The following is a 24,320-nucleotide window of genomic DNA, read 5'->3' as shown; positions in this document are numbered from 1 at the left end:
AGAAATACCACCTTACTACCGACTGTAGTTACTAAGTGTGAATGTATTTTCCACAGGGCTCTAACAAGAGACTAGTCAGTAATGAAATGTTCACTATTTCACCTTAAGGGTTCTACACAGAAGGAGATTTTAGCTGACCATAGGTGCCACAATACCTGGGCACACAGAAATGAATTAAAGCTAAAGGGACATTGGCTTGGAAATTTCTTAATCTTTTTGGTTCTTGGCACAAACATAATATATATTTCTGTGTTATAATTAAGGTCCTATCGTGATTAAGTTACATATACAAAGATCGAAGAAAGCAATTGAATATTTCTTCATGAAAAGCCATAGAAAAATTAAAACGAACAATGGGTTTTGAATTAGTATGAACAAGGATATGAGTCAGATCTGTCCCAGGTGCAGGTTAGGAACATTCTCGTAGCAGGTATAGCATGTCACTGAGAGGGACTCTTGTCAGACACTACAAGTTACTTTATTTTACTACCAATTATTCCAGGTCCAATACCCCTTTCATCTCCACTCACAAAAGGTCTCAGCATCATTTTACATGCTGTCCCTTATGCTCAAAACACCCTTCCAAAATCTATTTGTCAAGCTTCGATCCTTACCTAATCTGAGTCACTCCAAAAACACTTCTGCAAAACTGCCTACATCAAAATACTCTGATTACACTTTCAAAAATGTGAACCAAGATATATGGTTTCTCTAAAACCTCCACTTCCTGGTGTGTGTTTTTTCTTTAATTGCCTGTAAATCTATCATTTAGGCCTGGATTCTGCACCACGATCCACTAATGCTGACCCCTGTGGTCAAACCAAGTCCCATTAATTCCCAAAGGCCTCTGCATGGGCACAGGACCTGTGCTAGTGGAACCCAATGAAGGGTTGTGGCTTTAAACTGTAAGCTCTTTTGGACAGGTGCTGTATCTTTTTATGTCTTCTGAGAAGCACTTAGTACATGATGGGTGCTATAAAATGATGACTCCAATAATAATTATATCTCAAATGAATGGCCCTGTCCAATTCCAGGTGAGTTGAATAAATGGAGTACAGAAGTGTAGAGCGAATGAGAATAATCTATACATAAGGTTCTTGGTTACAGAAATAACTACTTCTTCCAGTGGAAATTTTAAAGAGGGACTTTAACACTAGATCAATCTTAAAATGAAAATATTTACTCAAAAAATCACTCAGTACTGCCTCAGATCATGAAATTGTTTTGCATTGGCAGCCTGAAAATGACATGAATGCCTTTGAAAAAATACACTGAATTTCTTAGTATGTGTATGCAAACTTTTAATACATAGAGTTTTGAGTTACATTCTTTCACTTGGAATGACCCAGATGGAAATTATAACTTTCATTGCTTGCCCAAATTTTAAAAACACTATCCAATGGTATTGAGGTGCCAGGCTCTCTCGGAATAATGGGGAATTAGCTATTTGCTGAAGCTGGCTGAAAAATCTTACTTAAAGCCATTTTCTTTAAGAGAATGCACTTTTGTCAAAATCTAAGCGCTTCATGAAAATGTGTCAATTTCAACAAATTTTGTTTAGGAGAAAAATCAGGACAAAAGTTCCCATTTTGACATTTTCTGGAACAAAATATTTTCATTTTGAAATAACTTTTCATTTCAAATTTGGTTTATTTTGTATTACATTAAATAAAAGGTCAAAATTGAAACAAAATTTTTGATCAATCCCACATTTTTTTTCTGGAATTCTCTTTCATGGAGAATTTTGAAATTTTGGGGCAAGGCCAGTTCTAGGGTCTCATTATTGGGGTAGTGGGTATTTGGGAGCCCTGGATGTTGCTATTTAAATAACAAACAACCTTTGAGAGTCTAGGGACTATTTAGATCCCTGGAAAATCTTTGAGTTTCATAGGTACCAAGGCCAGAAGGGACCATTATAATCCTGTCTGACCTCCTGTATAAAACAGGCCATAGAGTTTCCCCAGAATAAATCCTAGAGTACAACTTTCAGAAAAATATCCAATCTTGATTCAACAATTGTCAGTGATAGAGAATCCACCACGACCCTTAGTAAATTGTTCAAATGGTTAATTACTCTCACTTATAAAAACTTACACTTTAATTTCCCATCTGAATTTGTCTAGCTTCAACTTCCAGCCACTGGATCATGTTATATCTTTGACTTCTAGATCGAAGAGTCCATTATCGAATACTTATTTCCCATGTAGGTACTTATAGATTGTAATAAAGTCACCCATTAACCTCCTCTTTGTTAAGATAAATAGATTGAGATCCTTAAAAAACTCTCACTATAAGGAATGTTTTCTAAACACTTTAATCTTTCTCATGGCTCTTCTCTGAACCTTCTCCAATTTACAAACATTCTTCTTGAATTGTGGATACCAGAAATGGATGCACTATTCCAGCAGCAGTCGCACCAGTGCAAAATACAGTGCTAAAATGACCTCTTTACTTCTACTTGAAAATCTCCTGTTTATGCATCCAAGGAGCACATTAGCCTTTTTGGCCACAGTGTTACACTGGACCTCATGTTCAGCTGATTATCTACCACCACCTCCAAATCTTTTTTTGGAGTCACTACTTCCCAGCACAGAATCCCCCATTCTGTAAGTATGGCCTGCATTCTTTGTTCCTAATACATTTACATTTAGCCTTATTAAAACGCATATTGTTTACTTGCATACACTTTACCAAGGAATCCAAATTATTCTGTATTAGTGACCTGTGCTCTTCATTATTTATCACTACCTCAATTTATGTGTCATCTGCAAACTTTATCACTGATGATTTTGTGTTTTCTTCCAAATCATAGATAAAAATGTTAAATAGCGTAGGGCCAAGAACCCTGTGCAGCCACACTAGAAACACAGCGACTCGATGAGGATTCCATGTTTACAATTTCATTTTGAGACCTATCAGTTACTTTTTAAACTCTTCAAAACAGGGTAATATTTAGCTACTCTGTCAGGATTTGTTGTGATTTATGCTTTTATAAAGGATGAAAATTCTCCAATCTGCTGCTGGTCCACTACTTCACATTGGATAATTTTGTTCAGATTTTGTCCCCTCTGACAACAATCTGGGGCCTCGATGTTTCTGGTTTTTTTGGGGGGTGGGACAGTGTTAAATGCCCCTTTTGCCTCCCGGTAGTGCCAAGTCTGTTCTGGAGGTTTGTCTTGATTCAAAATGAAGACAACTTTTAAATCTTGAACTCCTTTCAAATTTCAAAATGAAATTTCCATCCTCCACAAAGCTTGACTATTTGTACATGGATGAGACGAGAGATGGCAGACTGAAAATAAACTCCGAGTTTACTTTCTTTTCTGATGGATTTTACACTTTCACAGATTAAAGCCTTTGTAACATGAAAACAAATGTTAAATATTTATTGCACACAGCACTTCATGTTTTAAAATATAATTTCCCAGTTACAAAAAAATTACCCGCTTTGAAAATAGATTGAGCATGTTTCTGAGTGCAATTCACAAAATGGTTAAATCAAATGTTATCACATATTTAAGTCTAAAAAAAATGACAAAATGAAAGCAATTAAAAACAGATAGCATCACTAATAGTCTTGAGTTAGATGTGTAATTATAAATAAATTCTAATTAATTCTCTACCACTTCTTGGTTATTATACACATCTCACACAAGTCCATTTATGTTCATTTCCAAAAGGGTAACATACAGTAGATTATCCTGTACAAAACATATTTGTTTTACTGCACCTTTTACACCCCTTTCTTCTAAAAAAAAGAGAACTTTCTTCCTTCAGGTGAAATTCCAGCCTCCTTGTGAGTTCAATACCTTGTGCAATCAGAGGCTACTATCTGCACCATGACATCAGTCACAGAGTCATGATGACAGAGCAGAGGTGCCCATGTTTGGCATAAGAATTCATCTGCTCTGCCAAAATATAGTAATACAAAAAAATTGAACTACAACCTAGTGCTTTCTGCTCTTAAACTGTTACCACCTGAAATCTCAGATCATACTTCCATTTGAGATTCAGTCTTATGCTCCTTTGCAAGGGAATGTTTTTAAACAATTTAATTATATAAATAAATTAGCCCTCAAAGAGACGCAGCAAATAAAACTATGCCAGATCTGCAGACATAATTGCATGGAAAAGTGGGAAAGCTGAGTCTATTCTCCATGGAAAAGGGAAAAATGTATAGTGAATTTATTGCAGATGTGAAATTAGGTAAGGTACCAAAGAAATTGATTAATGTTTTACACTTCCAAGAAAAATACAAACACAAAAATCATGTTCCATGATCTACAAGTAAAAAATTGGAAACAGAATTACAAAATTTATCACAGAAGCCAATGTACTGCCATAAATGACCATGAATAACCGCACCAGTGACCTCAAGAAACAGTCAGGAGAGACTGACAGGTGTTGGCATGATTCTGAGCTCAAATATATGCAGGAGATCTGCAAACAGCATATCAGCTACTATGCCTGCTCATTTTACAAGGTACACTCATAAAAAAGGCCAAAAGGAGGTTGCAGAAGTACTGAGAGAACAAGGATGAAAGTGAAGAAAAGAGGAGCAGGAACAGTATGACAGACCTTTTGGCCTCTTCTAACTTTAGGATTTCCTTTTTCATTATTTATTATATTGAAAGCATGGATGGATTGGCGGCTGTGATTGCAGAGCCCTTGGCCATTATCTTTGAAAACTCGTGGCGAACGGGGGAAGTCCCGGATGACTGGAAAAAGGCTAATGTAGTGCCCATCTTTAAAAAAGGGAAGAAGGAGGATCCTGGGAACTACAGGCCGGTCAGCCTCACCTCAGTCCCTGGAAAAATCATGGAGCAGGTCCTCAAAGAATCAATCCTGAAGCACTTAGAGGAGAGGAAAGTGATCAGGAACAGTCAGCATGGATTCACCAAGGGAAGGTCATGCCTGACTAATCTAATCGCCTTTTATGATGAGATTACTGGTTCTGTGGATGAAGGGAAAGCAGTGGATGTATTGTTTCTTGACTTTAGCAAAGCTTTTGACACGGTCTCCCACAGCATTCTTGTCAGCAAGTTAAGGAAGTATGGGCTGGATGAATGCACTATAAGGTGGGTAGAAAGCTGGCTAGATTGTCGGGCTCAACGGGTAGTGATCAATGGCTCCATGTCTAGTTGGCAGCCGGTGTCAAGTGGAGTGCCCCAGGGGTCGGTCCTGGGGCCCGTTTTGTTCAATATCTTCATAAATGATCTGGAGGATGGTGTGGATTGCACTCTCAGCAAATTTGCGGATGATACTAAACTGGGAGGAGTGGTAGATACGCTGGAGGGGAGGGATAGGATACAGAAGGACCTAGACAAATTGGAGGATTGGGCCAAAAGAAATCTAATGAGGTTCAATAAGGATAAGTGCAGGGTCCTGCACTTAGGATGGAAGAATCCAATGCACCGCTAGACTAGGGACCGAATGGCTCGGCAGCAGTTCTGCGGAAAAGGACCTAGGGGTGACAGTGGACGAGAAGCTGGATATGAGTCAGCAGTGTGCCCTTGTTGCCAAGAAGGCCAATGGCATTTTGGGATGTATAAGTAGGGGCATAGCGAGCAGATCGAGGGACGTGATCGTTCCCCTCTATTCGACACTGGTGAGGCCTCATCTGGAGTACTGTGTCCAGTTTTGGGCCCCACACTACAGGAAGGATGTGGATAAATTGGAAAGAGTACAACGAAGGGCAACGAAAATGATTAGGGGTCTAGAGCACATGACTTATGAGGAGAGGCTGAGGGAGCTGGGATTGTTTAGTCTGCAGAAGAGAAGAATGAGGGGGGATTTGATAGCTGCTTTCAACTACCTGAAAGGGGGTTTCAAAGAGGATGGCTCTAGACTGTTCTCAATGGTAGCAGATGACAGAACGAGGAGTAATGGTCTCAAGTTGCAATGGGGGAGGTTTAGATTGGATATTAGGAAAAACTTTTTCACTAAGAGGGTGGTGAAACACTGGAATGCGTTACCTAGGGAGTGGTAGAATCTCCTTCCTTAGAGGTTTTTAAGGTCAGGCTTGACAAAGCCCTGGCTGGGATGATTTAACTGGGACTTGGTCCTGCTTTGAGCAGGGGGTTGGACTAGATGACCTTCTGGGGTCCCTTCCAACCCTGATATTCTATGATTCTATGATTCTATGAAAGTCTCTGAAGATAAGTTTAACAGGTTTTTTATTTATAGGGATTTGTTGTTGTTGTTGTTCAAAGAGTAATAAAAATTATTAATCCTAAATGTACAGATATTGTGAAAGTGCTTTCCCATTGGTTAAATAAATCCACAAGAAAGAATATGAAACATTAACCATTCATTGGCTGCCATGTACACCTGACAGGAGGGACAAAATTCATCCCAGGTGCAGTGCCATGTACAGTCAGTTTGTCAGCACTTCCAAAGAATGCCGCAGCATTGTGCAGCAATGGGAGGAGGTAACAGCTGCAGCAGAATGCAGTAAGCAAAAGGGTTAAGGATTCTACATTTCTAATGTTGTCTGTGTTTGGCACTGTGATTTTAGCTCAGTAGTTTTCTTTAAAGAATAAACTCTACAGTGGGGAAGAGAGCATCACCCCACCCCACTCCCTAAACCAGTAGCTCTCAACCTTTCCAGACTGCTGTACCCCTTTCAGGAGTCTGATTTGTCTTGCGTATCCCCAAGTTTCACCTCACTTAAAAACTACTTGCTTACAAAATCAGATATAAAAATACAAATGGCAGAGCACACTAGTACTTAAAAATTGATTACTTTTTCATTTTTACCATATAATTATAAAATAAATCACAACGCCAGGTTGAGGAACACTGATACAATATTTAGAGCAGTATAAAAAAGTCTTGTCTATATGAAATTTTAGTTTGTACTGACTTCATTAGTACTTTTTATGTAGCCTTTGTCAAATTAGGCAAATATCTAGATGTGTTGATGTATCCCCTGAAAGACCTCTGTGCACCCCCAGGGGTACGCATAACCCTGGTTTCAGAGTAGCAGCCGTGTTAGTCTGTATTTGCAAAAAGAAAAGGAGTACTTGTGGCACCTTAGAGACTAACAAATTTATTTGAGCATAAGCTTTCGTGAGCATCCGATGAAGTGAGCTGTAGCTCACAAAAGCTTATGCTCAAATAATTTTTAGTCTCTAAGGTGCCACAAGTACTCCTTTTCTTTTTTGCGGATACCCCTGGTTGAGAACCACTGCCTCAAATCACTATCCTAACTCTTTCTTTTCTCTTTCTCACTCCATCTACTACAGAAAGCATGTAAGATAAGAAACAAAATCACAGAGGTCTTCAGGTGTGGCATCATTTCCAGCTGGTGTTCTTTAAAGACATCAAACTGCATTTCACTGAAAGAGCATTAAAAAAAAATCAATAGCATTCCTAAAATTTAGGATTTTAAAACTGTTTTCTTCACAGCTGTATGCAGTGTTATTGTAGCCGTGTTGGTCCGATGATATTAGAGAGATAAGTTGGGTAAGGTAATATCTTTTATTGGACCAACTTCTGTTGGTGAGTGAGACAAGCTTTCAAGCTTACAAAAAGCTGAAGAAGAGCTCTGTGGAAGCTTGAAAGCTTGTCTCTCACGAACAGAAGTTGGTCCTTACTCACCTTCTTTCCAGCTGTCATTGCTTACTTAAGCAAATGTCAGGTCTGCTTTTCACCCACAAAAGATGCTCAGAGACCCACACAGACATACATATGTCTGTATGCAGACGTACACACAGTTGCAGATTAGCTTGCTACACATCAGCTGACAGAGAATCAGTTGTATGGAAGAGTCCATTTTTAACAGTTGTTTTGTTCTTTTATTGTTGGATCAGAAAATGTAACAGCTTTATAAAATACATTTTAACAAATTAAGGCAAAGTTGAACTTCTTCTAATTAGTTAACAAAACTCCTCTTCTCTCCCTGCTCAAAGCGGTTATCAAGGCTCTCCGTTCTTTTCAGAGCTACTGTGCAGAGAGGAACTCTAAGCATCACCTTTTCACACTTGGGTTGTCTGTGTACTTTTGACTTTCTCGGTTTTTTCTCAAAAAGAAAAGGAGTACTTGTGGCACCTTAAAGACTAACAAATTTATTAGAGCATAAGCTTTCGTGAGCTACAGCTCACTTCATCGGATGCATCCGATGAAGTGAGCTGTAGCTCACGAAAGCTTATGCTCTAATAAATTTGTTAGTCTTTAAGGTGCCACAAGTACTCCTTTTCTTTTGCGAATACAGACTAACACGGCTGCTACTCTGAAATCGGTTTTTTCTATATCCTTTTAAAATGTGGAAACCAGAAATGCACCCAGGATTCCAGATTCAGCTACACCAGCTAAACAGAACATGCAATCAAATCCATAGTTTTACATATGATCCCCCTCTATATTCATATGTGAAAAACAACACCGTCACCTGAGCGAAATCTCATGTTTTGTTTGCTACCTACTCTAGGTCTTTCTCTGACTCATTGCTCTTATTGAGTCTGTCTGTGCTGTTTTTCCTCTGCCTTGGTGTAATACTTTAAATTTATTTCTACTGAATTTCTTGTTGCCTGCAGTCCTTTTTTCTAATTTTTCCAGGTCACTGCAGTTTGTTTTTGCACTCCAGAGTGTCTGCTGCCTCTCTAATCTTGTTGTCATCAACAAAATTAATCATGTTTGAATTTGGACCTTTTTAAGATCTTTAATGCAAATGTTAAATAATAAACTGTTGGTCCCAATAGTCATCCCTGTAGTACACCACTTAATACTGTTCCCCACTTGGCAGTCTTACTGATAATTACTCTGTTCCCTGTCTGTCAAACATCTAATCCATTTTAAAGGTTTTTTTTAATCTTATATTGTTTATCAGCATTGATATAGTGTCTATCATTGTGGTATATTTACCAGTTTATAAAATAATATTTTAAAACACATTTATCACTTTAATTTTATTGACATATATAATATGTACAGGTACATTTCTATATACCTAGTGTCTGTGGATTGATAAAAAAAATGCAGTGGGAGAATTAAATGCATCTTTCTGTCATGCACACAAATATTAGTAAGAGGAAGAGATTACCCTAAGAAACATGCCACTAACTTATAATATCAAAAGTAAACAGCTTGTTAAACATGAATGTTTCTGTGTGTAATTTGAGGTGTTGGTGATAACATTTAAAGTCCTGGGCACTGTGGCACCGTATGATGTAAAACGTCTTTCCCCCTATACACCATGGACACTAATTGCTATCAGAATCTAAAGTTTGAACACCCTGACCCAGAATGAAAAATGAGTGCCTAATATTAAGCTTCTAAGTCCAAAAGTGCTGAGCACCCAGCAGCTCTTACTGAAGTTATGTTCAATGCCTGGGATCTCCGACTTCAGAATTAACTCATCTTGGCATCCTTTCAGAGCCCCAATCTAGTGATCTGGAAAGTATAGTACAAGACATATTTCTTTTGTTTAACATTTGCTGCATTTTTTTATTTTGTTCCTGCAGAGTTTTTTGAAAAGCACCTCGCTGCCATTGCAAAAGGTCCTAGAGAAACTGTTTTTCATCTTAAAGGTCAAACACTGAACTAGTCATTTATTGAGTTGTGGACCCACTTCTCTTCACCCAGATATTTACAACAGGAAAACAAATGAAAGGTAAGTCTGATCAGTTTGTCTGTGTCATTCAGAAAAGGTAATGGAAGTTTATAATGCCTTTACATTCATATTTACCAGATTTATATTAACTTAAAGAACTGGTGACACTTCAAGGCAATCACTGTAAAACCAATAATTGAAAAACAATATCCATTATTCCACCCCCATTAGATAGTGTTTGAACTTCTCTTCCCCTTTTTCTTCTTGAGAGAGTGGTTTTTACCTCAGAATTTGGTCCTATTTCTTGACTGGGGAAAACTAGCCCTTGTGCTCCCAAGTGGCACTGATGTTCCTGTGCAACCAAAATCTTTAAGGATGAAATTATCCTTGTTAAAAAACAACTCATCAAGGATACCCTCATCTAACTCTTAAAATACCCAAATCTATAATACAACTAAGGCTTCTGTATTTCTGACAAGAGCCAGGGAGGAAGGTTGGACTTGGACTTGGACTGGAATATCACCAAGATAAAGAGCATCTTAGAACAGAAATCGAGAACAAAAACATCTAGAACAAAATCTTTCTGCAGGAAAGGGCAATGTTTACTTTTCCAGTTTAGTAGCACGTTGCTTGAGGCAATCTCCCCTTTCACATTAACATTTATTTGCACCACAAAAAGGTGTTTTTAAGGACACAAACTAGGCTGCCTTTTTCCTCCTATCTATTAGAGACACATATACCATGGGTAGAGATGCTCGCAAATGTCCTAGATAGATAAGATTAGATACAGCATGGAAGTATATTTTTAATGCAATACTCTGCCACTGCCGTATTGTCTACACTATTCTACAACTGGCTTGTTTCACACTATATTTAATTTTTGTCTTCTTCTCTAAAGCAAGAAAAGAAATACTCATACCAGGGCAAACTTCAGCAGGGTGATTCCTACCCCAGGGCCAAACACCCTCAATAGATATGGGTTAATCTGAACCCATTGTGGAGTTTGTTATTTCCTCTTCTACCTGGTTTGACTATGTGCTGAGATCCTATTGTATTCAGGAAGTGGAGGAGAAAAATAGGGATATTAACCTCTAACTCTGATGAAAATAATAGCCACAATAAAATAGGGATGGAAACACATTGTTAGTAATTATTCTGTTCTCGTTTACCCCAGAGTAAATAGTTTTCAAATGGAGCCTGTCGAAATGTTAGAAGTCCCTCCAGTTCAATGTTTTATAACACAGGTGTCCGGGTGTGCAGCATTCTACAGAGATAACTTGTTATGGCCATGGACAGTATATGAAAAATTGACAGAATTCTAAACAGAGCCCATCCTCTCTCCCTCAATGTTACAGAGGTTAAAATTTGTTGACATGGGCTCTGGCTCTCCCCCTTCTGTCTCTGATCTATTTGGCAGAAGCCTACTGTGGAAAATATACTAGGCTATATTTCAAATAACCTAAACCAACTGGCCAAATGTACTAAATTCTTGCTTTTGTGTCTGGCTCTTAAATTCCTACAGACCTGACTTAACAGACAAGAGAGGGTCATAAAACTGAACCTGTGAAACAAAAATAGACCTTTAGGGATTTCACATACACACACAGCAGGGATGCCAAAACCCCTTTCATTTGTTCATGTTTCAAATCATGTTGTGCTTCTTTGGTGTGCATGTGTGTGCGCATGTGTAGTATAAACATGGTGGGGGGACTGTATATTTGAGTCTGTATGTGTTCAAGCAGATGTGCATATGGGGGTGTGTCAGCATACTGGGGGAGTGTTTTGTGTGCATTTAAGTGGGGGGGGGGAGCAGAGGTCATCTTTTACTTAAAACCCAACTGCTTCTTTCTTTTAAACTCTCCATTACTGTAATTAATTTTTCACACCTATCATGACAGAACTTCATTCCATGTGGTCCCCTAATTCTTCTCCAATTTAAATGTCTCTCTTTCTTGAAATCTTCTAATTCACAAATCAAATAAGTTAGATCTAATAAAAAATCACAATGCCTTTTAGCTGCTGATGACCTAAAATAGCAAGAATTAAAAAAAATAATAGCAGCAAAAATATGCAACTGTGTTAATGCCAGGGAACAAGGAATGCAAGAGACCAAAAAAAAAAAGAGGGAAAAGCATGATATTGCTGAAGTGCTGCTCTCACACTAAGACCAGGGGGATTGGGATAAGGCTAAAGTTAATTGCATTCCAGATGACAAACCTCTCACCTCTGAATGGCTCTTTATAAAAGCTATCAGTAATAAACTGTAAATCTCAGCTATGATTGCAAATAAAGGTCATCCCTTTCATGCTGCCACTTTCCTAGGCCTTATTATATTCCTGTCTGAATCTTTCTTCTTCAAGGTGTGCCAGCTGTCCATATAAGCAATCAGTAAGGCTTTATTTTATTTTATTTTATTTTATTCTATTTTAAAGACACAATACTATCAGATTTACATCCCTGCCCTGTACTCATTAGAAATAGTCGAATTCTCAACTTCAGACAAGACAACAGAATCCTGGCTAGCAGGATTAATCTTCATCTTCTCCTGTTAATGCAAAGAATGTCCCCCTCTTTCCTCCACTCCCCTCCACCTCTGGAATATAATATATAACCGTGTGGATCGGTCTCTTCAATTTTCCTTTAGCTCATTTTAAATGAAAAGATTCTTGTGTGCCTAGCATAAGAGCTCATAAAAATCAGGGGACTCTACACAGATAGCCAAGCTCCCCTTTCTCACAGCAATATTTGGCAAAATCAGTACATTCAGGGTGAGTCCACATCTCACTCACGGCTGCTGTGGGTGATTCTCAGGCAAGACAATTTCTCTTCCACTATGAGCAGGAAACAGGGATAGATGTTGCGAATATGCATTTGCTCTAAAGCTACCATACTCTGCCACTGGTAACAGCTGAGACCAGAACCAGCAAACTGGGATAATTCAGCAGCTACCACCATTGAAAGGCACATTAGGCACTGGCACGTGGGAATGTTTAAAAATAATACTGCTAAAAACTGGAGAATACCCAAGAGAAAAGCAAGTAGGAATCTATCTATCTTGTGAGGCTTCAGGATAGTAAAAAGAAAAGGAGGACTTGTGGCACCTTAGAGACTAACAAATTTATTTGAGCATGAGCTTGAATAGAGACTGGTAGTGGATGGGTCATTACATAAAGTAAAACTATTTCCCCATGTTATTTCTCCCCCCACCGCACCCCCACTGTTCCTCAGACGTTCTTGTTAACTGCTGGAAATGGCCCACCTTGATTATCACCACAAAAGGTTTTCCTCCTTCCCCCCACCCCTTCCTGCTGGTAATAGCTCACCTTAAGTGATCACTCTCCTTACAGTGTGTATGATAAAACCCATTGTTTCATGTTCTCTGTGTGTGTATATAAATCTCCTCACTGTGTTTTCCACTGAATGCATCTGATGAAGTGAGCTGTCGCTCACGAAACCTTATGCTCAAATAAATTTGTTAGTCTCTAAGGTGCCACAAGACTCCTTTTCTTTTTGCAAATACAGACTAACACGGCTGCTACTCTGAAACCTGTCATTATTCAGAATAGTAGCAATGCACATATAATCCTCAAGAGCGGTAAACTGCAAGTCCTTGACACAGCTTGACACAGCTCATCTCTGTGAGATATTTAGGATCCAGGACCCAAGACCAGAATCTAGAAACCAAATATCACCACTTTTGAGTATTATATCTGCATTCATGCTATCAGCAACAGTAATACTTTACATATACATAGGGGCCTTTATCAAGACTTTCAAGGCATTTTACAAATCTGAAAATCGTATTCTTCCACTATACAGAAAACACTGACAGAGAGAGACATTAAACCAACATTCAGAAGTGGCCATTGGGTTTAGGAGCCCCAATCCTGAGGTGCTTAATTTGTGACATCTTGGCCCTGATTTTCGGAAGTGGTGAGCACTTATTGAATTCCCATGACTTCCATTGAATTTAGCTAGAGATGTGGGTTCTCAGCAGTTCTGAAAATAAAGCCCTTTATGTTTCAAGTTGGGGCCCAGAAGGTGAGATCACTGCTGAAAATGTTGGCCTACATGATTTGCCCTCAGGGGGAAGCAAAACCACAAGTAGAATGGGGAGTCCTGACTCTTAGCACCCTGTTTGATAGGTGGGCAACACTCTATCCCTTTTCCACTTACTTTTTCACTTTTCCTCTTTGACTTTCAAGACTAACACATCCCCTAATTTAAATATAGAAAGATACAATAAAAAAAATGAAATCCAGTTGTGTTAATCCAACCCAAAGGCAGAGGTCCCAAAGAGATCAGAAGCACTTAGGAATCAGTTTGGGAAATCCCAGTCTTTAATTGTCCATAACATATGGCAATTACTGATCTTCAGAGTGTCATCACATGCTTAGTCTTGGAGCTGCTAAAACGTTCTCACAAATGTACTCCTTCTATATTGTTTATGATGTTACATGAAGCCATGCATTCTGCATTCATTTTTCCATCTTTAGGGTTTTTGTTCCAGCATTTTGGAGTTTGTAACAGAGCTCATTCAGCATTCAGGCTGCACTTGTTTTCCTCTGGTCAGTAAGAGGAACACATTGTAAGTAGTTTCACCTTGTTAAAGATGAGGCAGTGGGGTCTAGTGGTTTGGGCACTGAACTGATTGTCAAGAAATCAGGATGTAATGCTCAGCTCAGCCACTGACCTATTGCTGCTTGGCTTTTCCATGCCTGTTTCCCCTCCAACTTTGTCTGTCCTGCCTGTTTAAAATGTAAAATTATCCTGTACACAAGTCATGGACTAGCCTTTCAGAGTTAGGTACCTCTTCAAGTCAGAGGGTCTCACAGAATTATTTTTAATCTTTGTTATAATAAATATATTGCAAAGCATCAAACTAAAATGCTGAAATGTAATCAGTCAACAGAATATGCTTTTTTAAAAGCTTAAAAATACTCTCTCTTTCTTTCTCAAAAATGGACACTAAGGCCCTAGGCAACATAACCGCTGAAGTTTTATTATAAAATACATTTCAAAATAATGGCTGAAAGTCTCAGGACAGAGAGGAAGATGAAAAAGAAGAAGTAAACAAGCCTTTTTCTACTGCTAAATGATAAATTAAAAACGGCACTTTGCTGTTCTGCCTCATTTATTATCACATTGCACTCACACCGCTATAGTTAAGATTGCATCAGCGTTTCCATTATAAACCCCTATTTTTAAGAGTTTATAATTCAGCTGTAAAAGTTCGCTCCAGGCTGAAACTTGGTATGCAAGGCCTGATCTTGGAATCAAATTTTTGTCCCCCCTCAAAAAGTAACACTACTTGTTTGGAAGTTACTAATGTGTGAAAAAAGGAAGGCGCCCCTCGTTCCTGCTCTCTGCATGTGTTTCAATAATTTCAGAATGTAGGCAGAAAGTCTTTTGACACTTTAAAAAATAATAGAGTAAGCCCCAGATCTACTAATATCACAATATCAAATAAAGATGTAGGCCCTGAGCCTGCAGTGCTGTCCTGCTTCTGTGCAGATTAAGTCAACATATTTACATATGCATTTTAGAACAAATTACAAAGAGGTACTTTCCTGAGAGAGCGAAGAGGATTTAAAGAATATGCAGGCAAGTGACATCAGTTTTATAGCCACCCATGAAAGGTTTTTCTTTTTAATTACAGAGGAATTAAAATTTCATTTGTATGGTCACAAAACTAACTGACGTGGCAAAGAATTCACATTTATGGCTGCTATCCATCCTTATGTCTTTTTTCCCTATCACTGTGTGAGTTAGGATCAGAACACATAGATATACTTTGAAATTTGTGTTTTTTTGTCAGTTTGCTCCCTGAACTTATTTTTTTGAATGTGGTGTGGGTAAGATAAATATTATCCATCAAGTTACCCATGCTGTGAACAACTGCCCTGCTTCCAATGTGACTTCCAATCACGTTAGCTGTATTAGAGAAAACACTTCTTAAAAAATCACTGTATTTCCCCACCCTCAAAAAGGAAATAAAGTATACCCTGATGAGCGTAAACACCAACAGAGGAATTTATATAAGGCCCAGACTATAGTGCAATTCCCTTTCCCTCAGGGACAGCTTTCTTAACGCAACAAAAATCTCCAAATTTCAGTAAAAAGAAAAGGAGTACTTGTGGAACCTTAGAGACTAACAAATTTATTTGAGCATAAGCTTTCGTGAGCTACAGCTCACTTCTGGACCCACTATTTCATGTGCACCCTCTTGTGGGTCTAGGGTCATGCTAAAGGCAGCCAGCCTCGGCTTCCCTTCTTGGACTGTTCAAATAAACATCTCTTTGGGGTTTTACTTTGTCAAAAATACCCCTCCATGGGGACTGGATTTATTAATATAAAATAAGCTTCCAATAAAGCTCAATGCTCCCAAACAAAATCCATTCATAAGTCCAGCCAACCCAAGGTTTCTCTTCCTCCTCTCAGGCCTTCCTGCCTTGAGAACCCAGTAGTCTACCCCTGTTTGGTCAGAGTCTCTCAGGGTATGTTTACACAGCCCCCAGAACCTAGCCCCACCAGCCAGGGTCAGACCTGAATTAGTGGGTCTCCTGCTAGACCTCTAAAAAGAGCTGTGTAGACACCATCTTGAAGTTGCAGCTTGGACTGGAGCTCAGGCTCTGAAGCCCACTACCCTCCCTAAGCCTCAGAACATAAGCACCAGTCAAGCCACAACTTCACCATGTGGTCTACACAGTTATTTTCAAGTGCTAGCCCCACTAGCCCAGGCTGGAGGCTCATTCTCATGGGCTGTTTAGTCATACCCCTCTGCAGTCCCTCTCCTGCTGGGTCAGTCTCTCCCAGATCTTCTTGCTGAGAGGGTTTTCTTCACTCCCTGCCACAGCTTTCTGAGCCTTTCCTCCTTCATTGCAACTTTTATCCTGGATTGCTCTCAGAGGCATATCAGCCTGGAATCAGAGATGGCTTAGCCTCCGCTCTCCAGCCCAAGGGCCAACCCACCCTGTTGCACAAAGTAACAGAACCCTTGCTTACAGCCCACAGCCCTTGATTCCACCTTTCAACAACCTGAGAAGTGAGAGGAGGCACCCTTCCGCCTACGCCCACATCAGCTAGGTGTGCCGCGTGAATCTGGATCCGCCTTGTAACCCCTTACGTGCTGGGATCTAAGAAACATACCTATACCTCATCACATATTTTCTTATACTTTTTCAAGGTGAGAGGCAGCCGATTTCTATGTACTGTGCAAGTCCAGAGAAGAAATGACAGACAGCTTATGCACTTTTAAGTTAACCATGTGCACAAGCGTTTGCAGAATCAAAGTTCTCATCCTGAGCATTGTTGGGGTGAGGTTCTTCAGAAGGTCGGGTCAGTGAGACATTGTGTTTCTTTGTGATTAACCTAATTCTTCTTTTGCAGTTAAATATCATCAGCTTAGCTTAGTGTTCTTAGTTAGCCAAAATGTACAGTATGGTTTGATGCAATATCAAATATATTAAGGTATATTTCATATTGGGCAGACCTAATGACATCTATTTTAAATATTGTGGTAACTAACTATAATAAATGTATTTGATACATTCTCCATTAAGTTTTAAACACCTGTAAAGTATATTTTGTTTATTCAAGTCATGAGAAATGCCTCATGGAAAAAATAAGATGATTCTTGTTCATGTAAAAAAATAAAATGAAGAATATTTACCCAGCGATCCAATATGCCCCTACCTTTGCACAAAACAAAACTGCCTCCTACCCACACCCCCAGCAACATTAAATCACACAAATAATGTGAGGTGAAAAAAGGAAAAGACAACTGTGGACAAACTAAAAAAGGAAAGTTTTATTAATGCTAAATACACTTTCCCTTTTGGGTTTACACAGCAGCTTGCCTAACAGTTCCCAGATGTTTGAGCCATCATCTGAATAGCTACCTAAGAATGAAACAGTAGCCTGCTGCCTCTTTTACATTAAGAGGGCAAAATCTTGGGCATAAAGGTTGATTTATAGTTTGATAAGTTAAAACCAAAGGCAGAAACAAATCAAGAAGAACAGGAAGTGAAATTTAAAATGAATTTTTAAAAAGCTGGCCATTGAAGAGTTAACTACAACCTTTTTCTTTTTAATGCAGCCTTCTGTAGTAGCTAATGAAGGTAATGAAATATGACATGTAGTTTGGCCCTTGACCACAGAGTACACCCTCCTTCCCCTTTGCCTTGCGAACAAAGCCAAAACAGATGTAGCTACTTCTGTATAGTTTGAAGTTGACGTCTGTTACACAGAGCAGGTCACCATGCTCGTTCCCAGAACGTTAGCTCTTGACACACATGGCATGATCTGAGAAGAGTCTGCCTTTGGTTTGGAGGAGAAAGAAGAGAGGGCAACAGAAAGCAAGCTAATATGTAAATTGAGTCACATGTACCCTCCATTTCTTCCTACTGAGCATCCCATTGATTTCTAGTTCCTTTTCCTGCTCTGGTTCAACAAATATCTATCCCTTCCATTTAAACAGGCCCAACCACACAGAGATGTTGCTGTGCCAGATGGTTTTTCTGCCACTAGCCAAAATTTAATGAAGGCGGCACTGACAAAAAACAAATGGGAGGCTATTGTTGGAGGATATTTTAAATCCATCAATGTGTCCATTGCTTTCAAAAGGGACCTTCTGTAAATACGGCAGATGAAAGCAGATATGGAATACACAGAATTTTATTAGTGAAATTGGAGTTGGGAAAAGAGAGCTCTTTCACCCAAGTATATTTGTTTTCAAGTTCAGAAAACACTAGGTAACTTTATGAAAGTTCATTGTTCCCTCAAAGTTTCTACATGCATTTCTTTGCTATTAGGATGACTGAAAATATTGTGATAAACATTTTGTTACTTGGTTGAATTCAGAGCTGGAATGACTGTTTTAGAAGCGTCACCATCAAAAGGTCAACATGTGCCTAGAGATACAACATAGTTACCACAGCTGTTTCCTATTCTAACATAAGCAAAACCTACTGTAGCTGTTGGTTAATAACAGGCTATCGAACCATGATCACGACAAGACCAGTGTCACTGGTTCCAGTTCCCACATTGGCCAAGTTTACTCCATGCTTGGCAGACATCATTTTGACTCATTTTATTAGAGGCAAAGGAGGTCACTTATTGTCCCCCCACCTTGAAGGTCTAGTAAAGATTCTGGGGGGACAGTGGCCCTGCCTGGCACCTTCATGAAATCAATGGAGGTTTAATGTCACATTCCTTTTGGGGACTAGCCATTCAGCAGAGAAAGAATCCTGCCACCTATGACAAGCTGCAGGGCATCAGCCTGCTCAACAGCAAAATTCCCAACATTTCCTGCTGAGCAACCAGAGATCCCGTTTGGTCAGAGCTCACACCAGGACCCTGATGTCCAGTTGGGCTGAGTGACAGCAGCTACTCTCATTTAGGCCATTCAAAGTTATAAAAAAAATCGAGCTGTCTCCTTATCACTGGCAGGTAAAATTTTCAAAAGCACCTAACTGACTCAACTGCTTTTGAAATTGTTACCGAGCAACACTGCTTGGTTCTCTGTCCTGGCTGAACCCTGGGCAGTGAACTCAATAAAGACTTTGTACCATCTCTGGAGACAGAACTGAAGTACATGTTTCTCTGGTCTCTTCCATTCTCAGCTAACCTGATGTGTGTGTTTTCTGTGTATGAAATCTTTAAATGAGCATGTCCATATGCTGCTCTATACTGCTGTCTTCTGTCCATGAGCCAAAATTGCCAAAGATGCCGCCATATGAAATAGTGCAATCATGACATTTGGAGCTAGACATGAATTTCTGAGACTAAGTTACAATGTAATTTGAGGCCTCAAAAATTCTTAAAAACTAAATTTGCAAGTCATGAAAAGCATGAAAAACAATTGGCAAAAAAAAATGTGAGAAATGTACCCCAGCATTGCCATAATTTGCCCAGCCTGAAACAAAATTTGCCAGCCTTGGAGCTGTTTACTGAAGCATGCATTTTTGACACATTTCCACTGTCCGTGTCCCACTTCAGGATTACAATTTGCTGGATCATTGTCAATTCCTGGTGTTAAACTTTCCACAGCTGGCAATAGGGTAATCTCAGCAGAGAACAAATTCATGTAGAACTCATCACCCAAATTTGGCCAAGTTTCCTCTGAAAAATCTCAAGTTTGCATACACACAGTAGAGGCTAAAGTTTGGCATCTAAATTCTCTGAAGAGTCCATGCGCCCTGGGTATGTCCCATCCCCTGACACTCCTACGTGTCGATTAGACGGCACATATGCCATTCCACAGAACAACTGAGCATGCTCCATCCCAGGGCTGCAGGGGATCAGCATGAATTTCCCTGCAATTGCTCCCCATTGTCTTGCATTATTGTGGTACTGAAACTGAGAGCTTGCAGACTCTTTCCTGTGCACTCACTGCTCCCCCTTGCTAGCACAGAGAAGGGAGAAGCAGGCTGATGAGAATCCAGAAGGTAAGGAGTTGGGCAGGGCAGAGATGGGGTGGAGCGTAAGGAAAAGGGGGAAATAACACAGAAGCCTGGGGTAGGAGTGGGTACAGAGGGCGGAGTGTGAGGAGGGATACGAGGGAGGGGGAAGAGGGGCATGAGCAGAAAGGGATGAAAGGTAGGAGCTGTGGAGAGGTGGAGGATATGAGCAACAAAGGGAGACAAGAGCCGGATATGAAGAAAGGCAGGAGCAGAGAAAGGGGAATGAAGGTGCATGAAATATGAGCCGGGAGATAGCAACGGCGGAGTGGGGGTATACATGGGCTGGGGAGGGGGAGATGAGGAAGGAAGTTTATAACCACTAGAGAGCACTCCCTTCGGAGCCTAGAAATGAACTAGGATTTCTGAGTCTCAGTGTTCCGTTGTTGTCTAGCAAACGGCCATGAAATCCATTGGCAAAATGTGTCTCTTTTCCCCTTCTAGTGGCAGGTCTACATAGAAGATAAAAACCTTATACTGCTACAAGTTACTCCATTAGCTCAAATGCTTGATGTCTGTGCTGTGGTTCTAAAGAGTATAATCCTGCCTATGATCCATGTGGACATTCAGTATGGTTCCACCTCACATAATATTGGTTATTTTCAGTTTAATTATTAAAAAATAGGAAATTACATTAAAAACTATGTTAAAAGACTGCTAAGGTTGTAAAGTCAAGCACTCGACAGTTAGGAAATGCCAGTTAAGGTTGCCTGTGCAACCTTAATTTGGCCCCCTTGTGAATATGCATTAGGATAAAATCTTTGAATACATGATCACATACTATTTTTCCCTCAGAAGCTCTGTCTCTCTGAGTGCACTGAATCGACTATGCTCTGGGAATTAATCAGGACCGCGTAATGAATCAGAGCCTGTTGTCTGTAGGACTATTGCCTCGTTTTCTGCAGAAGTCAGGCACCCAATGTTAGTGGACACTTCTGACCATTTGATTTTAGTCTCTGTAGCCTCAGTTTGCAGTGTGTAAAATGGGGATAAGGATGATCCTAATGATCCCGTGTGGTCTTAAAATGTCTGATATCAGCTCACTTCTCAGCGGTACTGTGAAGATACACTCCTTAGTGTTCACAAAGCACTAAGATACAGTATGGACAGCACCTTAGAAAAGCTCATGAAGAATTCTGCAGTCTGTGCAGAGTTTGCATAGTATGCAGGAAATATTGATTAATACACTGAATGATGAGGATTAAAGGAAATACTGAATAAATTACCTGTTCAGTGAACATTGTCCATCCTGTGAACTGAATGAGGCAGCGGTCCTGTAGAAAAAATAGTAAGTGATCGTGTAATTAAAGACTGTATCATAATGCATATGCACAAGGGGGCCATATTAAGGTTGTATGGGCAACCTTAATTTTGGCATTTCCTAACTTTTGAGTTCCTGACTTTGCAATCTTAATATCCTTTAAAAATAGTTTGGGGGCTGAAATATAAATATACATTTGTATGGAATTAAATTAGTGAAGTTAAATAGGTAGAATGTTTGATATGTTTTATTGTTACGGGGAAATTATTTTTGTATTAATATAGAACTTATTAACAGAATTGATATCACAATAATATCAGTCTGTTTGAAGCTGAGTTTTTTCCTTTTTTGCAAGCAACTAGCTCAAGCAGACTGTGCTAAAGAAACTGCATCGTGTCTTAGCTTATTGCTAAGTGATATCCCTACACTTTGTCAGGATCAGACCTTCAGTAAAGTTTGGTTCAACAAAAAGGGGGGGAGTGGGAAGGGCCCTTGAAAATTGATAGCCTGTTTCAAATGTTATTTATCATTCTCAGCAGAGACACTGACATGCGCCTTTTGAAAGGGGATACTGTACCTTTAACCTTGACTCTGAATACATTCTTAATTTGGGATGCAAGCTGAGGTTCAAAACTGGATGACCTTTTGGTGGCAGTTGTGGGGGAAGGGCGTGACTGGCTTATTTATGAGGTGGTTAGAAATTTTTGACATCACATGCTAGCCCCATTATTCACGTTACAAGACACAAGATTGGCCCTTTTAATGCAGCAACATCACATAAAAAAATTAGTTTTCTGCTCTGACAGCAGGCTTGTCCTCTGCAGTTTCCAAAAAGGAATCTTTTCAGGTAAAAGTCCACAGGAAAGTGTTTTAAACAGCCGACAGCTTTCGCCAAACAATGAAAAACTGGTTCTGAACCAAAAACTTGTTTTCCATAACTAGGAGAGCAGGGAAGTTTGGATCTGGGCTGCAGTGTTCTCCAGAGAACTGCAACACAGTCATAGTCTCAACCAGAATTCTCTCTAATATCTCATATGCAAAATGGTATTAGTTGCTGCAGAGCCGTGGTACGTCTGACAGCCTTCTCTGCACTACACTGAGGGAAAACCTTTCAATGCCTGCCTGTCTGCATCAGTGAATTCTCAGAGCTCTCTCATCACACTAATGCTTCTCCTGTAAATCCATTCAATCCTTTAATAAGAGTTTTGCTTTTTTAAATTTGGGCAATACAATATTCCCTGCTTGATACATGCAAGTTTAATGTCCAGAATTCCTGTTAACATTAATGGAAGACACCCATGAGCCTCTGGGCTAAACATCAAGAGAATACATTCCATTATTTATACTTATAGAAAAAAACGCCTCCCTGTTGAATGCATACAGATATGCAAAGCTAGGTTTACATCAATAATACTGTCTAGAAATAAAAATGTATGTCCTGTACAGAAATCTCTATACCAGGGTCTTCTGTGCTACACATCAAAGAACAATTTAGCAGCATTACAGTAGTGTAATTTTCATGTATAACTGCAATAACTGCGTGTGCAAATTAGCTCAAAATTGTGTGTTTGATATATGTGAAAAACTGGTCATATAGAACCAAACTATCCAGTTTCCATGACATTTAAAACATCAGATTACACATTTGGAAGACAAGATGTATTTTAAAATAAGATGTCACAAAATATGTATGTTAAATATCTTGAAAATTAGCTGTACAGGGAGAGAGCAAATAGATTATATGGTTAAAATTTTCAAGATGACTTTGGGTGAGAGTTGGGAAAGGTGGAAGTTTGGACTCTTTAGTTGTCCTTGAAAGTGCACAGCTAGGATCGCTACAGAATAACCTTTGTATTAATATATGACTATGAAAACCAGCTTGATACCCAAAATATAATTTAAATAAATTCAAAATATAACTAAAATAGGCCTATTTTGTAGTTTTAAATACTAGTACTACTAGTAATTTACTAGTAAAAATACTAGTAATTTCTATATAAAGTACATAGAATATATGTAAGCAAACCTAACCAAAGTACAGTATAATGGAAATGAAGATTTTTTTCCCTTGCAGGTCATCAGGAATTTTATTCCATTTTTTAATGACAAAATTGCACATGTGCTGCTTTTTCCTTAATGAAATGGAACAAAGCCAGAAGAAACTACCCAACTATGTACTTCAAATGTTTCCATTACCATAGAACCCAGGTGCCATGAACAAGACAAAATAACATCATAACTTGACCCAACGACCACCTATGATCCCCCCGGTGTTTCTTTTCTTATCAGTTCAGGGTCTTCTATCACTTTCCTCACCGCATATCTGAGCACCTTTCAGAATTGGATTAAGCAGGTTTCAGCTGCTTTTTTTTTTAGACAACAATATTATAATTTTAAAATTCTCACCATAATGTAACAAATGTCACCAGGCCATGTTTCTGCCATCTTTCGGGAAACACTTATGCAGGTTGATGGTTCTTGCAGCATACTCAAGCTCAGCTCAGCCAGAAACATGGTAGTAAAGGAGTTCCACAGCAGGTGAACCTCCACCAAGAATGCCCAGCCACCCGCCCACGGGCTCTGTCATCTACACTGTCTCTGTGTAGCAAAGATGTCTCACGAGATCACAGAGAACGGAGTGGTCTCTCCAAAATTAGGTTCAAGCTTCTTAACAGTTTTGAAACAAGGGTCATGATTTGAATTGGATTCAGAATCAAATGGGAGGCCGGTGCAGTGTGCCAAGCACTGCTGAGATGCATTCATGTCTGGTTCTCTAAGTACCTTGCCTAGATATTCAAAATATTGTTCTAGTACAAACAAAATTAAACTCAGCAGCCTCCCAAAAAACCAGGAAGGAAAAAACAAACAAAAGCCCATGAGACCCACAAATCCCAGGCCTCAGTATATCCCTCATTTCCCCAAAGGCTACGGAAAGAGATGGACTTCACAGCAGATCAAGGTCAACAGCTTGACTATTTTGGCCTGGGGGAGTGAACTCCCAAACTAGACAGCCCTTCATGTCTTGCCTACAGCTCCCTTTCCTAAC

General features: G+C 39.4%; 1 long non-coding RNA gene across 2 annotated transcripts in view; it reads right to left on the bottom strand.

Moving 5' to 3' along the window:
* Positions 1–24,320, bottom strand: part of LOC122456224 — a 593,145-nt gene that overhangs the window by 231,950 nt on the left and 336,875 nt on the right. Inside the window, exon 6 of one of the 2 annotated variants that reach the window (XR_006274980.1) lies at positions 8,246–9,393. The exons of the other annotated variant lie outside the window; for it this stretch is intronic. This is a non-coding gene — a long non-coding RNA (uncharacterized LOC122456224). Of the gene's footprint in view, positions 1–8,245; positions 9,394–24,320 lie in introns of those variants that run through there. 2 annotated transcript variants of the gene reach the window in all.

This window comes from Dermochelys coriacea, chromosome 12, assembly GCF_009764565.3.
Source record: "Dermochelys coriacea isolate rDerCor1 chromosome 12, rDerCor1.pri.v4, whole genome shotgun sequence".
NCBI lineage: Eukaryota > Metazoa > Chordata > Testudines > Dermochelyidae > Dermochelys > Dermochelys coriacea.
This window is presented reverse-complemented; position numbering and strand designations above follow the sequence as displayed.